The sequence below is a fragment of the Neolamprologus brichardi genome, chromosome 3, assembly GCF_056152115.1.
Source record: "Neolamprologus brichardi isolate AB-2024 chromosome 3, ASM5615211v1, whole genome shotgun sequence".
NCBI classification, from domain to species: domain Eukaryota; kingdom Metazoa; phylum Chordata; class Actinopteri; order Cichliformes; family Cichlidae; genus Neolamprologus; species Neolamprologus brichardi.
In genome coordinates, this window is record NC_142106.1 from 13,402,334 (window position 1) to 13,421,777 (window position 19,444).

Below are 19,444 nucleotides of genomic sequence, written 5' to 3' on the forward strand. Positions count from 1 at the left end.
ACGATGATGCAGCAAACATCTTTTGTCTTTATCAGTATGTTACAGGTCACAAAAGCTCACATGCATTTGAACCAGAACACAGAAATGTACACATTATTTAAAAGGATCAGTATGAAAATAGAAACAGGCCAGAGTTGATCAATAGTTTGTCTTCAACAGGTTGTGAGAGTGCATGTGCAGGATGAGCTAACAGGTGATCTGTTTCACTCTGAGTGTGTCAAAACTTGAACACACATGGTGTAAATATATATTTATAATATTTAAAATTGCAGATTCACAGATTATTATCACAGCACAGTGAAAAAATTCTCAACAGTGATCATGTTGTGAGTGTTTTGGGGTTTTTTTTGCTCTGTGGTCAAATTTGTCAGGCTACAGTTTTGTGTTCATGTCCCTTCCTGTTGAACATTCATACCCACCTAAGTTCTGTGTGGCTGCTGTATTTGCAGCAGAGCTGTTGAAAAGGGGGGAAGTTTTCTTGAGTTCACATCAGCACTGTTCTTTTTGTTTCATAGCCAGAATCTCCAGAAATTGTGCCAATGTTTTTTTTAACTACTTAATAATAATAAGCTAACAGAAGTTGTGATAAACAGCACAGTCCCATTTAAGGAAACTTGAACTTCATTCATTTATTTTTTCTTGCCTGAAATTCTCACTGAGGGTTCATATTGTCTTTATGCCTGGTCTAGAAGTCAATTTAATTTTTAATGGATATTAATCTGGAATTTGTTCCCATATCACTCAAATCTAAGCACATATGACACATGACCATCCCTTAGAGAAATGCATCCAAACTACTCCATATATTACAACAAGCATGCAGCTACACAGCTTACCTTCACAGGCATTGACCAGACCACACACCAGCAGCAGCATGCAGAGGACTGTACTACAACACAACTGCAGCATAGTCAGGCTGTCTATGTGCAGATGGCACAATGAAAATATAAATCCAAAGTCCAAAGACACCGGCTATCAGGACAGACGCTCTCTGTTAACATCCAAGTCATTTAAGCTACCAGCTCTCTAGGTAGTCAGACAAAAAGGGTGGGGAGGATGATCCGCCTCCATCCACCCAAAACTGACTGCCAGAACACACCCACCTGTTCTCATCACAACAGGAACAACAGCTTCATGTCTCAGCTGTGAAACCTCAAAGACTTTTATGAAAAGATCTCCAGCCGACGGGAAGATTTGTGGCTGGGTGTGAAGAAAAAGAAAAGAGGCTCATAATAATATTCTGTGTATGTGGAGAACACGACACGTGGTCGCCTGCTTGCCTTTGGCCATTTAGTCATCACAAACAAAGGGAGATAGTTTTCTTTAGAGCAGTAGATCTGTTGTAGGCTGTGTGGAAACTCTCCATCAGTTTACAATTCCGTTTTTTAACCAGATGTCACGGATTCATGTTTTCTTGGAAGCTTCCGCGCTGATCTCGACAAACAGTGTAAACTTACCTCTCCATTAATCTCCCGCCGTCGTCCGTGAAGGGTGTTTCATCTTGTTCTCTCTATAAATTCCACAAGATGCTCGGTTGAACTTTCCCTCCTCCGAGGTAAACTTTTATTAAACTCTTAACAAACAGTCATGAGTCTCCTTCCGGTGTTACACTCTCAAGACTCCGGGCGGAACACACGGGTAAATGCAATTCCCATTGCTACAAAGGGGCCCAGGTGTTCCACGCGCTCGCTTTGGTCGATTAAAATGACTCCAGTAAACCTGAAATACAACGGAGAGCTAAAGCTAGCTTTGTAGGACTGCGCAGGGAACAGAACGAGGGAACAGAACGAGAAAACGCTAACTTCCTGTTTTCAGACCGGATGTAGAGTTGTAGAGTTCCGGTAGCTTTATATTGCGACCTGTCGCTACTGCGAAGATACCAAAATCATGTCCAAAATACGAAAACGGAAAGATCGCGTTAAGCTACAACGAGCAGAAGGTGGGAACACTCACCACTGCTGTGTCCCGCTGTGTACTGCCGGGGGGAGGTTTAACAAGATGTTAAGTTTCCACTGCTTTCCCAAGGATCCTGAATTGCGCGCACAATGGCTGATGGAAATCAGAAGGCACGGCTTCACAGTTACGACCAGCTCTAGAGTGTGCAGTCGGCATTTCGAGACTGGAGACATCTTCGTGTCTTCCTGTGGGAAGCGTTGTCTTCAGCCCAAAGTTGTCCCGTCGTTATTCCACTGGAATAATTTTTCGAAAAAGACAGAGCGACCTGGAGTTTTGGAGCATCGCGTTAAATATGAAACCATATCAGGGGAGCTCGACGAGCTCAGGCTGCAGCTGGAGTCTTATCAGTCGACTCAGGGACTGCAGCGATTTGCCACATCAGCTGATGACATTCGGGACGATACAAGGTAAGAAATCCTCAAGTTTTCAACTAGTGACCCGTGGCCTTATAACATTACCACACAAATGTGCATTTTAACAGGAGGCTGAAGTTGGTTTGCGTTTGTAGCTTCCGATTAGGGAAATGGATAAAGCATGTTTGATCTGCTGCAGAGCAAAAACTACACAACCCTGACATTTCAAACCTGCACTTGATTATTCACACTAATAGCAGAACAAAAGCACAACAAAACAATGATTTTATGAAACCTTTCTGTGATTTGTGAAACTTCAATAAAGACAGATTTCAGCACTTTCTTTGAACTTGCTTTAAAGGATTCCGCATCTCAAATTTCAAATTCTGATCACCTTAAAGCAGATGAAAAGCATTTGATTACATGAAATACACTTTATTGAAGCAAATGAACCCTATGAACCCCCAATAACACAAACCGTCAGCTGTTGATTGAAGTCACCTCAGATCTCTGGTCCAGGGAATACAGCTTAAATCCATCAAGAGCAAATAATATAAAGCTAAAGGGCTGCTAACCTTGACTATATATTAAAATATTGACCAAAACAGCAAATGCATATTCTCTTATAATCCTGGCCACTGCTTTTCCCCCTCTCTGTACTGCTTTTTTAACCTGGATTAATCTTGTGTTTCTTTGCTTTCTGCACAGCTTTTATGACCAATTTCCAAGGATCTCATTCATAGATTTAATTAATTGCATTAATGCAAAAAAAAAAAAAAACCCTAAACAATGCAGTGCCCCCTACTGTCACACAATGTGTAATTTAATATCTCAGAGGAGTTTAACTTAATGTCCTCTCTATGAGGGTATCTACACAGGATGCAGGTCAGATGTACAGTAGCTGGAAGTGAGAACAACTGAAAAAAACCCACAAAGTTTAAAGTTGCGAGAACGGCTAACAAAGCAAAATTAGTATGAGATCTGTTCTACTGTGGTCCAGATGCATGAAAAATGTGTTAAATGAACCTTGATTTAAACATTTCACAAATCCCATATATGGTTTTAACGTAAACCACTCTGAAACTCTTTATTCTTCTTTATGTTACATACAGTTAAATCTCACCTGCAGACACAAAGACGCCAGCAAGCAGCAGAATCGAGCAAAAAAAATATGCGTGTTCCTGCAGACATGACCTTTGTTTTTAAAAAGCCTGCGTGCTGATTATCCGTAAATAACAGGAGCGGAGTTCAAATTTGACTGCGTGAGATCAAATTCGAGGCTTGACCAAAGTCCCGGTGAAACATGTCACAAACTCTTTGGATTTTGCTGGGTTTAAATTATTAAAATGAAAATAATTCTTGACTAATTTTGCCCAAAATTATATCCTCGATTGCCACGGAGAATGCATGAAGCCTTCAAAATCTTAGAAAAAGGAGCTCACAGTGGGCAGAGCCTTAAACCTTGAAGAACAGGCACATCTCTCAGCGAGCTGCTTTCATTTGAATGAGAACATGAAGTGGAAAAATCTGCCCCCACCCACACACACACACTTACACACACACACACATGTCCTGATTTGTAAAATGCTATTGGTTCATCGTTCCTATCCTGATGTTGTCTCGAGCTCATGTTTGAACACGAGCTATCTTTGGTTAAAAACGTCAGTCAGCATAAAGACAACTTGCACGACTCTTTTACATGAACTGATGAAAGATAAGAATAAATAAAGAGGAAATGCTTAAAGACTTAACAAGGATCAGTGCTACTACAATCTGATCTCAGATAATATAATACACCATTGTATTCTATGGTTTTAATTGTTCTGCTCTTAGTGTAGAATAATCGAGTTCAAGTCGATGAACATCATCTACAGATATATAAATGGTAAATGCCCAAGACATCTCGAGATATGTAAATCGCCACATCATTCATCCATTGGGTTAACTTGTTTTGGAAAGTCCGACCATAAACAAGGCACGAATATCACACCGGAAACGAAGTGCTCTACGGGAGTTTCCCCACCGGAAGTAGCAAATGCTAAGGCGCACAGTCTATTAGAGCCGTTAAAGGTTAAAAAAGTGAGGTTAATATTAGAGATTTGTTGAAATTAACAAATTTGTAAATTAACATGACTTAAAACATTCAACTTGTTAAGAAAACAAGGTGAAGTATCTGAAGGTTTTATCATTGTTATTTTTCTTGTTATGTGAGACACCTTTGAATGTCCAGTCATTGATGATTTTCTACAAAAATCAACAAAAAAAATGAAAGATTAATGTGAAATGGGATTTTGTTTTCTCTCTTTTCAGGGACCCTGAAGCCAAGGATGCACAGGTACGGGTGTAATTTATAAAATGTGGCTTTTGCAATACCCCCAAAATGACAAAAATAATGTCAATATACACAATCACAGAAATAAGCTATTTTAAGAAATAAGTGGACCCATAAAAGAGGTCAGCTAAACAGAACTCCTTCAAAAATAATGCTTAGCAAAATCATATCATAACTCAACAAACTCCCCAAATGAGAGACAGCCGAGCCTATAGAGACACAGAGAAAACCATTTTAAAAACTAAAGGGAAAACCACGTAATAACTAAACGTAATACAAAAAATAATAATCCCAATTTCCCCCATGTGGTCACAACACATGGTTAACTTCACTTGGCTGGCCTCTGTGTGTACTGTGTTGCATAAATCAAAAGAAAGAGAAACCTGAAGTGAAATCAGGTATAAATAAAATCAGGAGGAAAGCTCTGATCAGAAACAGTTTCTTTGACGTTTGAACAAACGCTGTAGGCTAGTGACATTTGTGTAGAAGGAAGTGTTGTCATGCAAATACCACCTCAGCATTTCAATGTTAATCCTTTCCTAAATTATGTTCTAAAACAAATATTTAGTGTTCGTTGGGGCAGAAAGTTGGAAAATAAATTCACTTTTTGTGGTTTTTCATGCTAACTGGCTAGAAACATCTGTTTTCTGGGGCACTGTCAAACATGTAATTCCACCCTTGTCTTTACAAATTTACATTCTTCTTTAGTGAGACGTTTGGTTTCTTTGGTAATATTCACATTTGCAGTTTTTCCTTCTTTTTTTTCTTAAAAGGAACCCCGACTATTATGTCAAGTTACTCTAAATATGTTACAAATTCTCTCCACTACATAAACATTGTTGAAAATAACTAAAATGTTTTCGTTATCCATTAAATCTTTGTTGTTTAAAACTATTTTGAAGCCTTGGGAGCGGTCATGTTTTTGTTCACGCAATGCATTCTGGGACGATGATGTATATTGGTTGTGGGCAGGCGCTTTCGTTCAGCTAACCTGCTGTTGCAGGAGAGGAACTATTATGCCGCATTGCGCAGCTTTCGGTTGTAATTTCCAGTCGAAGGGCAACAAAGGAACAGATGTAAGTCTGCACAGCTTTCCTCATGAGAAAACAAGAAGAAAGCAATGGGAAGATGCCTGCGGTCGAGTACAACTCCCCAAAGACCCGCGGCTGTGCTCTAGCCATTTTAGCCCCGATGCATTTGAGGCATTTAGTCGACCGCGGTTGATAAAAGAGCTCACAGGTGCTTCTGGTTATAAGCGAAGACTAAAATCAAATGCAGTCCCGGCAATTTTTCGCTACGAGGAGACCACGGGTCTGGGAAAAGTGAGTGAAAACCGCGCTAAGAAACGCATAAGACCAGAGATGCTAAACAGTTTCCGGGATGGTTGTAAACAACAAGCCGCTTCTACAGTAGCCAACATGTTCGTGGATGATGATGACCAATCAGACACTGTGTCAGTTATGGAGGAGACAAGCAATGAAGCAGCTGAAGCTACTAAAGTATCTGTGAGTGTTCAGTGTTCTTCACGTGAAACTGATGCATCAACCCAGACTGAGAGAAGTCCGAATGTACTGTAACAGTACAATAATAAGCTAACAGAAGTTGTGATAAACAGCACAGTCCCATTTAAGGAAACTTGAACTTCATTCATTTATTTTTTCTTGCCTGAAATTCTCACTGAGGATTCATATTGTCTTTATGCCTGGTCTAGAAGTCAATTTAATTTTTAATGGATATTAATCTGGAATTTGTTCCCATATCACTCAAATGTAAGCACATATGACACATGACCATCCCTTAGAGAAATGCACCCAAACTACTCCATACATTACAACAAGCAAGCATTACAACAGACCAGCAGCAGCATGCAGAGGACTGTACTACAACACAACTGCAGCATAGTCAGGCTGTCTATGTGCAGATGGCACAATGAAAATATAAATCCAAAGTCCAAAGACACCGGCTATCAGGACAGACGCTCTCTGTTAACATCCAAGTCATTTAAGCTACCAGCTCTCTAGGTACTGACTGCCAGAACACACCCACCTGTTCTCATCACAACAGGAACAACAGCTTCATGTCTCAGCTGTGAAACCTCAAAGACTTTTATGAAAAGATCTCCAGCCGACGGGAAGATTTGTGGCTGGGTGTGAAGAAAAAGAAAAGAGGCTCGTAATAATATTCTGTGTATGTGGAGAACACGACACGTGGTCGCCTGCTTGCCTTTGGCCATTTAGTCATTTAGTCATCACAAACAAAGGGAGATTGTTTTCTTTAGAGCAGTAGATCTGTTGTAGGCTGTGTGGAAACTCTCCATCAGTTTACAATTCCGTTTTTTAACCAGATGTCACGGATTCATGTTTTCTTGGAAGCTTCCGCGCTGATCTCGACAAACAGTGTAAACTTACCTCTCCATCAATCTCCCGCCGTCGTCCGTGAAGGGTTTTTCATCTTGTTCTCTCTATAAATTCCACAAGATGCTCGGTTGAACTTTCCCTCCTCCGAGGTAAACTTTTATTAAACTCTTAACAAACAGTCATGAGTCTCTACTTCTCACCTTCCGGTGTTACACTCTCAAGACTCCGGGCGGAACACACGGGTAAATGCGATTCCCATTGCTACAAAGGGGCCCAGGTGTTCCACGCGCTCGCTTTGGTCGATTAAAATGACTCCAGTAAACCTGAAATACAACGGAGAGCTAAAGCTAGCTTTGTAGGACTGCGCAGGGAACAGCTGAGTGTGCAGGGTTTGTTTTTTCCTGTTGCTGCTCGACGCAGTGAGATCGGTGATGAAAGGAAATGACCCTGTGAACGAGAAAACGCTAACTTCCTGTTTTCAGACCGGATGTAGAGTTGTAGAGTTCCGGTAGCTTTATATTGCGACCTGTCGCTACTGCGAAGATACCAAAATCATGTCGAAAATACGAAAACGGAAAGATCGCGTTAAGCTACAACGAGCGGAAGGTGGGAACACTCACCACTGCTGTGTCCCGCTGTGTACTGCCGGGGGGAGGTTTAACAAGATGTTAAGTTTCCACTGCTTTCCCAAGGATCCTGAATTGCGCGCACAATGGCTGATGGAAATCAGAAGGCACGGCTTCACAGTTACGACCAGCTCTAGAGTGTGCAGTCGGCATTTCGAGACTGGAGACATCTTCGTGTCTTCCTGTGGGAAGCGTTGTCTTCAGCCCAAAGTTGTCCCGTCGTTATTCCACTGGAATAATTTTTCGAAAAAGACAGAGCGACCTGGAGTTTTGGAGCATCGCGTTAAATATGAAACCATATCAGGGGAGCTCGACGAGCTCAGGCTGCAGCTGGAGTCTTATCAGTCGACTCAGGGACTGCAGCGATTTGCCACATCAGCTGATGACATTCGGGACGATACAAGGTAAGAAATCCTCAAGTTTTCAACTAGTGACCCGTGGCTTTATAACATTACCACACAAATGTGCATTTTAACACGAGGCGTTTGCGTTTGATTAGGTAAATGGATAAAGAGCAACTTATTCTCTACTCTAAGCATGTTTGATCTGCTGCAGAGCAAAAACTACACAACCCTGACATTTCAAACCTGCACTTGATTATTCCACACTAATAGCAGAACAGTTAAAACCAACTTTGGGATTTTATGAAACCTTTCTGTGATTTGTGAAACTTCAATAAAGACAGATTTCAGCACTTTCTTTGAACTTGCTTTAAATGATCTGCATCTCAAATTTCAAATTTTGATCACCTTAAAGCAGATGAAAAGTATTTGATTACATGAAATACAAGCAAATTAACTCTATCAGTTGACAATATTAACTATCAACAATAACACAAACCGTCAGCTGTTGATTGAAGTCACCTCAGATCTCTGGTCCAGGGAATACAGCTTAAATCCATCAAGAGCAAATAATATAAAGCAAAAGGGCTGCTAACCTTGACTATATATTAAAATATTGACCAAAACAGCAAATGCATATTCTCTTATAATCCTGGCCACTGCTTTCCCCTTCTCTGTACTGCTTTTTTAACCTGGATTAATCTTGTGTTTCTTTGCTTTCTGCACAGCTTTTATGACCAATTTCCAAGGATCTCATTCATAGATTTATAATTAATTGCATTAATGCAAAAAAAAAAAAAAAAACATAAACAATGCAGTGCCCCCTACTGTCACACAATGTGTAATTTAATATCTCAGAGGAGTTTAACTTAATGTCCTCTCTATGAAGGTATCTACACAGGATGCAGGTCAGATGTACAGTAGCTGGAAGTGAGAACAACTGAAAAAAACCCCACAAAGTTTAAAGTTGCAAGAACGGCTAACAAAGCAAAATTAGTATGAGATCTGTTCTACTGTGGTCCAGATGCATGAAAAATGTGTTAAATGAACCTTGATTTAAACATTTCACAAATCCCATATATGGTTTTAACATAAACCACTCTGAAACTCTTTATTCTTCTTTATGTTACATACAGTTAAATCTCACCTGCAGACACGGACACAAAGACGCCAGCAAGCAGCAGAATCGAGCAAAAAAATATGCGTGTTCCTGCAGACATGTCTGATGATCTTTGTTTTTAAAAAGCCTGCGTGCTGATATTATCCGTAAATAACAGGACCGAAGTTCAAATTTGACTGCGTGAGATCAAATTCGAGGCTTCACCAAAGTCACAGTGAAACATGTCACAAACTCTTTCGATTTAGCTGGGTTTAAATTATTAAAAAGAAAATAATTCTTGACTAATTTCCCCAAAATTATATCCTCGATTGCCACGGAGAATGCATGAAGCCTTCAAAATCTTAGAAAAAGGAGCTCACAGTGGGCAGAGCCTTAAACCTTGAAGAACAGGCACATCTCTCAGCGAGCTGCTTTCATTTGAATGAGAACATGAAGTGAAAAATATGCCCACACCCACACTTACACACACACACATGTCCTGATTTGTAAAATGCTATTGGTTCATCGTTCCTATCCTGATGTTGTCTCGAGCTCATGTTTGAACACGAGCCATCTTTGGTTAAAAACGTCAGTCAGCATAAAGACAACTTACACGACTCTTTTACATGAACTGGTTGGAAAGCAGAACTGATGAAAGATAAGAATAAATAAAGAGGAAATGCTTAAAGACTTAACAAGGATCAGTGCTACTACAATCTGATCTCAGATAATATAATACACCATTGTATTATATGGTTTTAATTGTTCTGCTCTTAGTGTAGAATAATCGAGTTCAAGTCGATGAACATCATCTACAGATATATAAATGGTAAATGCCCAAGACATCTCGAGATATGTAAATCGCCGCATGATTCATCCATTGGGTTAACTTGTTTTGGAAAGTCCGACCATAAACAAGGCACGAATATCACACCGGAAATGAAGTGCTCTATGGGAGTTTCCCCACCGGAAGTAGCGAATGCTAAGGCGCACAGTCTATTAGAGCCGTTAAAGGTTAAAGGTTAAAAAAGTGAGGTTAATATTAGAGATTTGTTGAAATTAACAAATTTGTAAATTAACATGACTTAAAACATTCAACGTGTTAAGAAAACAAGGTGAAGTATCTGAAAGTTTTACATTTTCATTGTTATTTTTCTTGTTATGTGAGACACCTTTGAATGTCCAGTCATTGATGATTTTCTACAAAAATCGACAAAAAGAATGAAAGATTATCTGTAACCGGAAGGTCGCCGGTTCAATCCCCGGGCTCTCTGTCCTGGTCGTTGTGTCCTTGGGCAAGACACTTTACCCTACTGCCTACTGGTGTTGGCCAGAGGGGCCGATGGCGCGATATGGCAGCCTCGCTTCTGTCAGTCTGCCCCAGGGCAGCTGTGGCTACAACCGTAGCTGCCTCCACCAGTGTGTGAATGTGAGAGTGAATGAATAGTGGCATTGTAAAGCGCTTTGGGTGCCTTGAAAAGCGCTATATAAATCCAATCCATTATTATTATTATTATTATTAATGTGAAATCGGATTTTGTTTTCTCTCTTTTCAGGGACCCTGAAGCCAGGGATGCACAGGTACGGGTGTAATTTATAAAATGTGGCTTTTGCAATACCCCCAAAATGACAAAAATAATGTCAATATACACAATCACAGAAATCAGCTATTTTAAGAAATAAGGTCAGCTAAACAGAACTCCTTCAAAAATAATGCTTAGCAAAATCATATCATAACTCAACAAACTCCCCAAATGAGAGACAGCCGAGCCTATAGAGACACTGAGAAAACCATTTTAAAAACTAAAGGGAAAACCACAGGGACAACAACTAAACGTAATACAAAAAATAATAATAATCCCAATTTCCCCCGTGTGGTCACAACACATGGTTAATTTCACTTGGCTGGCCTCTGTGTGTACTGTGTTGCATAAATCAAAAGAAAGAGAAACCTGAAGTGAAATCAGGTATAAATAAAATCAGGAGGAAAGCTCTGATCAGAAACAGTTTCTTTGACGTTTGAACAAACGCTGTAGGCTAGTGACATATGTGTAGAAGGAAGTGTTGTCATGTAAATACCACCTCAGCATTTCAATGTTAATTCTTTCCTAAATTATGTTCTAAAACAAATATTTAGTGTTCGTTGGGGCAGAAAGTTGGAAAATAAATTCACTTTTTGTGGTTTTTCATGCTAACTGGCTAGAAACATCTGTTTTCTGGGGCACTGTCAAACATGTAATTCCACCCTTGTCTTTACAAATTTACATTCTTCTTTAGTGAGACGTTTGGTTTCTTTGGTAATATTCACATTTGCAGTTTTTCCTTCTTTTTTTTCTTAAAAGGAACCCCGACTATTATGTCAAGTTACTCTAAATATGTTACAAATTCTCTCCACTACATAAACATTGTTGAAAATAACTAAAATGTTTTCGTTATTCATTAAATATTTGTTGTTTAAAACTATTTTGAAGCCTTGGGAGCGGCCATGTTTTTGTTCACGCAATGCATTCTGGGATGATGATGTATATTGGTTGTGGGCAGGCGCTTTCGTTCAGCTAACCTGTTGTTGCAGGAGAGGAACTACTATGCCGCATTGTGCAGCTTTCGGTTGTAATTTCCAGTCGAAGGGCAACAAAGGAACAGATGTAAGTCTGCACAGCTTTCCTCATGAGAAAACAAGAAGAAAGCAATGGGAGGATGCTTGCGGTCGAGTACAACTCCCCAAAGACCCGCGGCTGTGCTCTAGCCATTTTAGCCCTGATGCGTTTGAGGCATTTAGTCGACCACGGTTGATAAAAGAGCTCACTGGTGCTTCTGGTTATAAGCGAAGACTAAAATCAAATGCAGTCCCGACAATTTTTCGCTATGAGGAGACCACGGATCCGAGAAAAGCGAGTGAAAACCGCGCTAAGAAACGCATAAGACCAGAGATGCTAAACAGTTTCCAGGATGGTTGTAAACAACAACCCGCTTCTACAGTAGCCAACGTGTTCGTGGATGATGAGGACCAATCAGACACCGTGTCAGTTATGGAGGAGACAAGCAATGAAGCAGCTGAAGCTACTAAATTATCCGTGAGTGTTCAGTGTTCTTCAAGTGAAACTGATGCGTCAACCCAGACTGAGATAAGTCCGATGTAGCAGTACAATTTTTTCCTTTATTGTCAAAAAATAACAATACAGCGCTTATTTTACATGTCAACAAAAAGTTATATACAGTTATAAGTGTTTAAGAACAAAGCAGTCGTCAAACAAGGAACATTTAAAGAATATTATAGGTCAGAAATACCATAAAGCAGCATAAAAATACAGTAAGGTGACCTATCATATAAAAGTAAAAACAAAAGTACGCACATACAATCTGGCTACATCAATTGAAAAGCTGCATCAAAAATGCAAGTAAGGTGTGAGCTTTAAGTTACACTTGTCTAATGAAGCCTTCCACAGCAGGACTTTATTTTTAAAGCCAACAAAAATCAGAGTAATTTTCAAGAAGCGACATTTGTGAATGAAAAATTTTGCTACTATAAATAAGTTTTGGGGGTTTTTTTCGGTTTGTAATCCAAATCTAATTACTTGAAAGGTTAGAGAAGGGCTGTGAATGTTTTTAGAGGTTAACCAGTACAGAAAATCATCCCAAAAAGATCTGGAACTTTCACATGAATAAAAAAGATGCAGTAGTTTCTGTGATTAATATTTACAGTAAGTTTTATATAGTTAAGCACAATTGCTACATTTATGAAAACACAAGCGTAATCTCTCTATTAATAAAAGCTAAAGCTTTAGCTATTAGCTTTTAGCTACTAGCTAAAAGCTAATAAAGCTGCTGGGGTTTGGAAGAGAATTGAACAAATATTTCAAACATAATTGGATCATTTTTGGAGCAGTCAGGATCTCCATGCATTAGCATGCTGTTTTTGCTCCCAGTGAAAATGATTCCTCTTGAATTCAAACGTTTAAAGTGTTCAATTTAATTCAGAGTCTGCTGTTTAAATAAAAACAGAACATTTTACATCAGGGGATATGACTGGTGTAATTCAAAATACAATCACAGCTCTCTAAGTAAGATTTCAGTGTTAAATAAAACTGTCCAGTTATGAAGCTGAACTTTAATCTCAGCCAAACTGACTCAGGAACAAATAAAACACTAAATTAAACACAACATTAAACTTTAGAAGTTACCTAAGAGACTTAAATATCATGTTTAACCTGAGTAGCGGGCGGTTTAAAAATATGGGATATGCTGGGATTTCACTCATCTCGCCAGCTGTAGAGATCCTTGACCTCCCGGTCAGCTATTGCTGGTGGGTAACAGATGTCTCAGAAAACATCAGAGTACTTTTGCAAATATGTGACGTCTTGATAAATCAAGCAGCTATTTGAAGTTCATACAGCTACATTCTTGCCTGAAAATATCTCTCAACAGCACAGTGTTACAAGAGATCATGACTACTGCTCAGTCCCTGAGCCGTCTGCATCAGCTGTGTCCAAAGACGTGGAGAGTCTGAGGAAGGAAATACAGGAGTTACGTGTCCAGCGAGAGTTTGGGTTGCAGCGGTTTGCTGGCTCTGACACTGACATCCAATTCTATACCAGGTACATCGAAGTTAAATTTCAAGTGTTTCCAGTCTTCATGGAAACAACATAGATATTTACTTTTTATCTCCTGACTGTATGTTTCATGTGTGATGTTAATTAATGATTGACACGATGTTTGTCTCTCTTGTGAATAGATTTCCAAGCTATAATCATTTGATGGCATTCTGGGTTTTGATTGAGCCTTGCATCTATAAAATGATCCAGGCTTCAAGAGCCAAGTCAGCTGCCAATACGAACGAAGAAGTGTTGACACCTGCACGCACACAAACGGTAGGCTATGGCTTTGTTGGTAGTTGGAACTAGAGGGCTCAGCATCCTTTGCATACTTACATCTGTGTACTACAGCACCTCATTGTTTTCCCCATCGTACGGTTGTGTTCATGACATGGGAGAAAAAAAATAAAGATTAACTTTTACGAGATCTGGCAAATGTTTTGGCAGCATCCTTCGGAGGGCCACCAGCTCAAAGCTGACTAGGAGGTCGAGGCACGATGTGCCTGGAGTGCGGTGTTCCCCTCGGCTGTAGTGGGCCTCGACCTGCTGTTAGCTTTCAGTTGTTGGGTAACGGACATCTTCAAAAACAAAAAAATTACCACTTTTGCAAATATGTGATGTCTTGATAAACTGAGCAGATATTTGAAGTTTACACAGCTACATTCACGTCTGAAAATATCTTAAAAGTTTATTTTGGGACCCAGAAAGAGTAATATTAAAACTAAGTAGCTGCTGCCATTGTTGGAAACGGATTGGCTGGTATGAGTTCTCGGATAGGTTGGGTCACGAAGGATACGCCAACTTGGCCTTCAAATGCTACCTACTTTTGAGAGATCCCGAGTTGCTTTTGCGAGATCTTGCAAAAGTTAATCTTAATTTTTTTTCCCATGTTCCTTGCGGGGCTCCATACTCCATGGTACTGTTGTGTGTTGAGAAGGAATTTCAGAAGAACGTTCGGTCATTTAAAAAAATTTAATTTGTGTTAGCAATTGAAATTACAAGTTTACACAGCGCTGTGGACCTCTGTGTGAGATCAAGCATCTGGTTCACAAAAAGGATAACCCTCAACAACTTTATATAGTGAGACAATAACAAAGATTGTCATGGCTATCGTGCTCTCTCACACAGAGATGGCAGTCCTGCTGTCTCCTTGCGAATCTTCCTGCGAGACGACCTCTGATATCTGCTCTCTCCTCTGTAAGAGAGAAAAGAAAAACACCTCCCCACCTAGTTTTGATTATTTCTTGATTATTTAATTCTGCCCCACTGCTACTTGCAGACATAGTATTTGGCCCTCTGAACCAGAGAATATCCCTGTAATCATGTGTGTGTGAGCATGTTGCAAGCAACCCTCTGCACTCTACATCATTCCTACAATAATCAGTCCAGACAGTCACGTTGAACTTAGCTTTTGACCTTCAAGAGATGGAGTGCCAACTCATATGAACACATTTGCAGTGTGTATATAAAGATAATAAAAACAACTATTTTGTAGAAAAATTAAAAATGTACAGAATGGTATGCATAACCATTACAACAACCAATTACACTGACAACGTAGCATTTTATTCTATTGTACACAGTGTCTTATTCTTATTATATTATTATTCTTATCCTATCCCATTGTTTTTCTTAATTTTTGCCAAATTTCCCATGTGTGGGACTAATAAGGGTCTATCCTGTCTTATCTTACAAAACATTTAGCCAAGAAAAGCATGATCTTACTAGTTCGTAGCTTAAGGAGTAACATTTTCTCTTTTGTTTCAACCTTTCAGAGGCAGCTGCTCCAGCCAGTCGATGAGTTCTTTCTTTTCCTGGTTTTCCTGTCTGTTGGTCTGAAGGAGAGGGACCTGGCTCATCGATTCAACATACACCAGTCCACAGTGAGCAGCATCATTGCAACATGGACAAGTTTCCTTGCCACTGCACTGGGGTCTCAGTGCATCTGGCTTACACGTGCAGAAGTGCAAGCTTACCTCCCTGAGGAATTCAAAGGTTTCTCAGACACCCAGGTGATCCTTGACTGTGCAGAGCTGAGGTGTCAGACACCATCCTCACCACTTCTCCAGAGTGAAACGTCCTCTTCATACAAATCCCGCTGCACGATGAAAGCCCTGGTTGGCATAGCTCCACATGGTCCAGTCACATTCATCTCTGATCTGTACGCAGGTTCGGTTAGTGACAAGGAACTATTCAAACAATCAGGCATTGCTGAGAAGTTGACTGAAGACATGGCAGTGATGGTGGATAAGGGCTTCCTCATCACAGATTGTTGTAAATGCAAAGTGTACCGCCCCCCTTTTGTATCTAAGCAGAAGAAGAAGAAGAAGAACCAGGTTAAGGAGACGCAGGCCACAGTCAGACTCGGGCTACATGTGGAGCGAGTCATTAGGAGGATCAAACAGAACAAACTTTTTGATGGCATCATCACCATGTCACCTGTTTACAATATCAACCAACTGTTTGCAGTAGCATGTATGCTGTCAAATTACCAGAACACAGCATTCGTTAAAAAACAGGTTAAGTGAGACGAGATGGAGTCGTCCCAAGACACCAGTGCAAGTAACTTATGCTGGATATGGAGCTTTAAATACTTACTATGTAAATAAGTGTTCAGTGTTTTAATGTTTTTGATACCGTTGCTAAAATAAAAAAAATAAAATGTTTTTTTTGTCTGTTAATTTCTGTTTTCTTACCCTCGTAGTTGTGTATCTGTGATGCAGCATATAATGTAAATCCTTTATCTAATTTTCTGGCAGTTGTTCAATTTTGGGAGCTCTTGTAGGCAGCGGGTGTAGAACGTCGCCATTGTTTAACCACTACGGAAACAGTGGGGCAGGGCTGAGTATAACGCAGAAGTGATTGTGCAAGTGGCTGCTGTTACAACCAAATTTCCCCTTGTGGGACAATTAAAGGATTATTCTAAGTAGGACTACACATTGGTGGGACCATTTTAGATGGTTCATGTTTTATAACTACAGTGATGCACATTGCTATAAGAATAGGTTTATGTCTCTAACACTATTTTAACCAAGTAGTTAGAGGATACTACATCCCATTCTTCATATGTTTAAACATGTCAGAGGTTTATTTTTAGACAGAGTTGGTTATGTCAGCAAATAAAAACAAAAAGTAGTCCCCATCCCCTCGTTTGAACTATTGATTATTAAACGAGGGCTCAACGACCACCACCACCCTCTCCAATCCAGACTCAACGACCTCCATCACACCTCTCACCCCCCTTTCCTCCGGGGGCTTCTTTCAGAAACAGAAGCCCCCGGACCAGATGGTGTCTCACCCTCCTGCCTCAAAACCTGTGCTGAACAGCTGGCTCCCATCTTTTCTCGCATCTTCAACAGATCTCTGGAGCTGTGTGAAGTTCCCTCCTGCTTCAAACGCTCAAACATCATCCCTGTTCCCAAGAAACCCACCATCACAGGACTGAATGACTACAGACCCGTCGCCTTGACGTCTGTGGTCATGAAATCCTTCGAACGACTGCTGATAGCCCATCTGAAGGACATTACAGGCTACCAGTTGGAGCCTCTGCAGTTTGCCTACTGGGCAAACAGGTCGTTGGATGATGCAGTGAACATGGGGCTGCATTACATCCTGCAACATCTCGACCGCCCGGGAACTTATGCCAGGGTCCTGTTTGTGGACTTTAGTTCGGCTTTTAACACCATCATGCCTGAACTTCTCTCTTCCAAACTCTCCCAGCTCAGCGTGTCACCAGCTACCTGTCAGTGGATCACCAGCTTCCTGACAGGCAGAAAGCAGCAAGTGAGGCTGGGGGAGATCACCTCTGAAACTCGGTCCCTCAGTATTGGTGCCCCTCAAAGATGTGTCCTCTCACCACTACTGTTCTCCCTCTACACTAACGACTGCACCTCCAAGAACTCTGCTGTTAAACTCCTAAAGTTTGCAGACGACACCACCGTCAATGGCCTCATTCAGGATAGTGATGAGTCTGCATACAGACAGGAAGTTGAGCGGCTGGTACTCTGGTGCAGTCAGCACAATCTAGAGCTGAACATGCTTAAAACTGTAGCTATACCTCCTCCCTCACAGAGAGAATTATGACCTTGTTTTCTGCTTAGCCCTCACCTAAGGATTTACATCCCTGATAAGCAGAAGGAGTCCCACTATCTGTTTAATGTCTCTCATTACAATGGCCTCACTGTGTTAACTTTCCACGTGCATGTAAAGTAGTGACAGGAGTGCTCTTACTATTGTAAAGTGAGAAAATGATATTACTATAACTAATGTGATATAATTAAATATGTGATTAATACATGAGAAAAGAAATCTGCCACCACATTCCCACCCTTTGTGATACCACAATTAATAATCACATAAAAACATGGGGAAGAAAAGAAAACAACCCAAACCTAACTGGCAGAATCAGCCTGGTACTAAAACAAAAACCCCAAAATCTACCGGAAAAATAACAGGGAAAGTTTTGCCTTCAGGTGAAATAACAGGCTGTAGGGGTTAGAACCTGCCATGCAGTGCTGCAGTCACTGCTTCTGGCTTTAATTAACAACTGATGCTTACATGGTCTGAAATCAGACTTATATTTACTGGTTGCCCACAAGTGCTCCCGAATATTTCCCATTCTGGAAAGTCTGGGGCCAACTGATCTAGTTTCACCTGCTAAACACACAGAGAAAATGTTTTTCTTTAGCAGCTGCAGAGTTCACACAACACAAATGTTCACCATTAAAAGCTTCCTAAACACTTCATATCAATGTTTTAGCACAGGAATGTGGATTTCTTCCCCAGGTCTGTGCTTTTTTTTAAACTTATTTTTCATTTTCACAGACCCAATCATTTCATTTAACTTTGCTTTCCTTTTTTTTTCTTCCCCAAACATAAAACGTATAACATGTCATCATGTATTTCACAAAACAAGTTTGTTCTCATGTAATCAGAGTGTGTATCTGGGTGCAAGCTTCACCCATACATCAGAAACAGGAAACTCAACCCTCTGCTACATCTTATTCACTTGTTTTATAATCCAGTCATCCTTCCCTGATCTAGTAACAACCCAGTGGGCCGTTCTTCTTCAGCTTTGCTTTTTGTCTTTCACTCTTTTCAGTCTCTTCCTTTGCCTTTTCAGCTCCCAGTATGACAAATGTGAAACTCAGACAGTCTTCTCAAGTCCATTCACACACAGTGATGTCGCTGGCGAACCTCCCAGCTTGTGATTGGGAGCGCATACTTCCATCCATCCATGGTATTTGTACATGCTGCTGAACCCTTTAGGGTTTAGGGCAGTGTTGCTGTGTGTTCACATTGTTGAGTCTTGAAGTTGACGCTGTTGCTCTCGAACTGCATTTTGTCTTCAGGGAGAGATCGGTTGACCTTGAAGCTTGTTCTTCAGTGTAAGGTGTACATGGAGTGAAGCTGTGTAATATTCAGCCAAATATTCAGGTGTGGTTCCAATTATGTTAATCTATCATTTTGCTCCGGCCGCTGTGCTTGTGGAGGACGTTGATCCATTCTGTAGCCACCTGTACAAACACACTAAAACGTTTATTTAAGGATGATACTCAGTTATTTAATCGTGTATTTAATTAATTCATTATGGCAGTCCTGGCGTTCCATAAGATGAAGCCTCGTGATGAACTGAAGCTTTCCATCACACTGGTCGACTCGTGGTCAAAGCATTGTGATGATTCATTTGCTCTACTGCGCCATCAAGTGGACGATTCAAGTGAAACAGGCTCTTTGATGGGATGTGTAAACCTCTAAACTGAATAAATAAATTGTTTTCATGGTTATT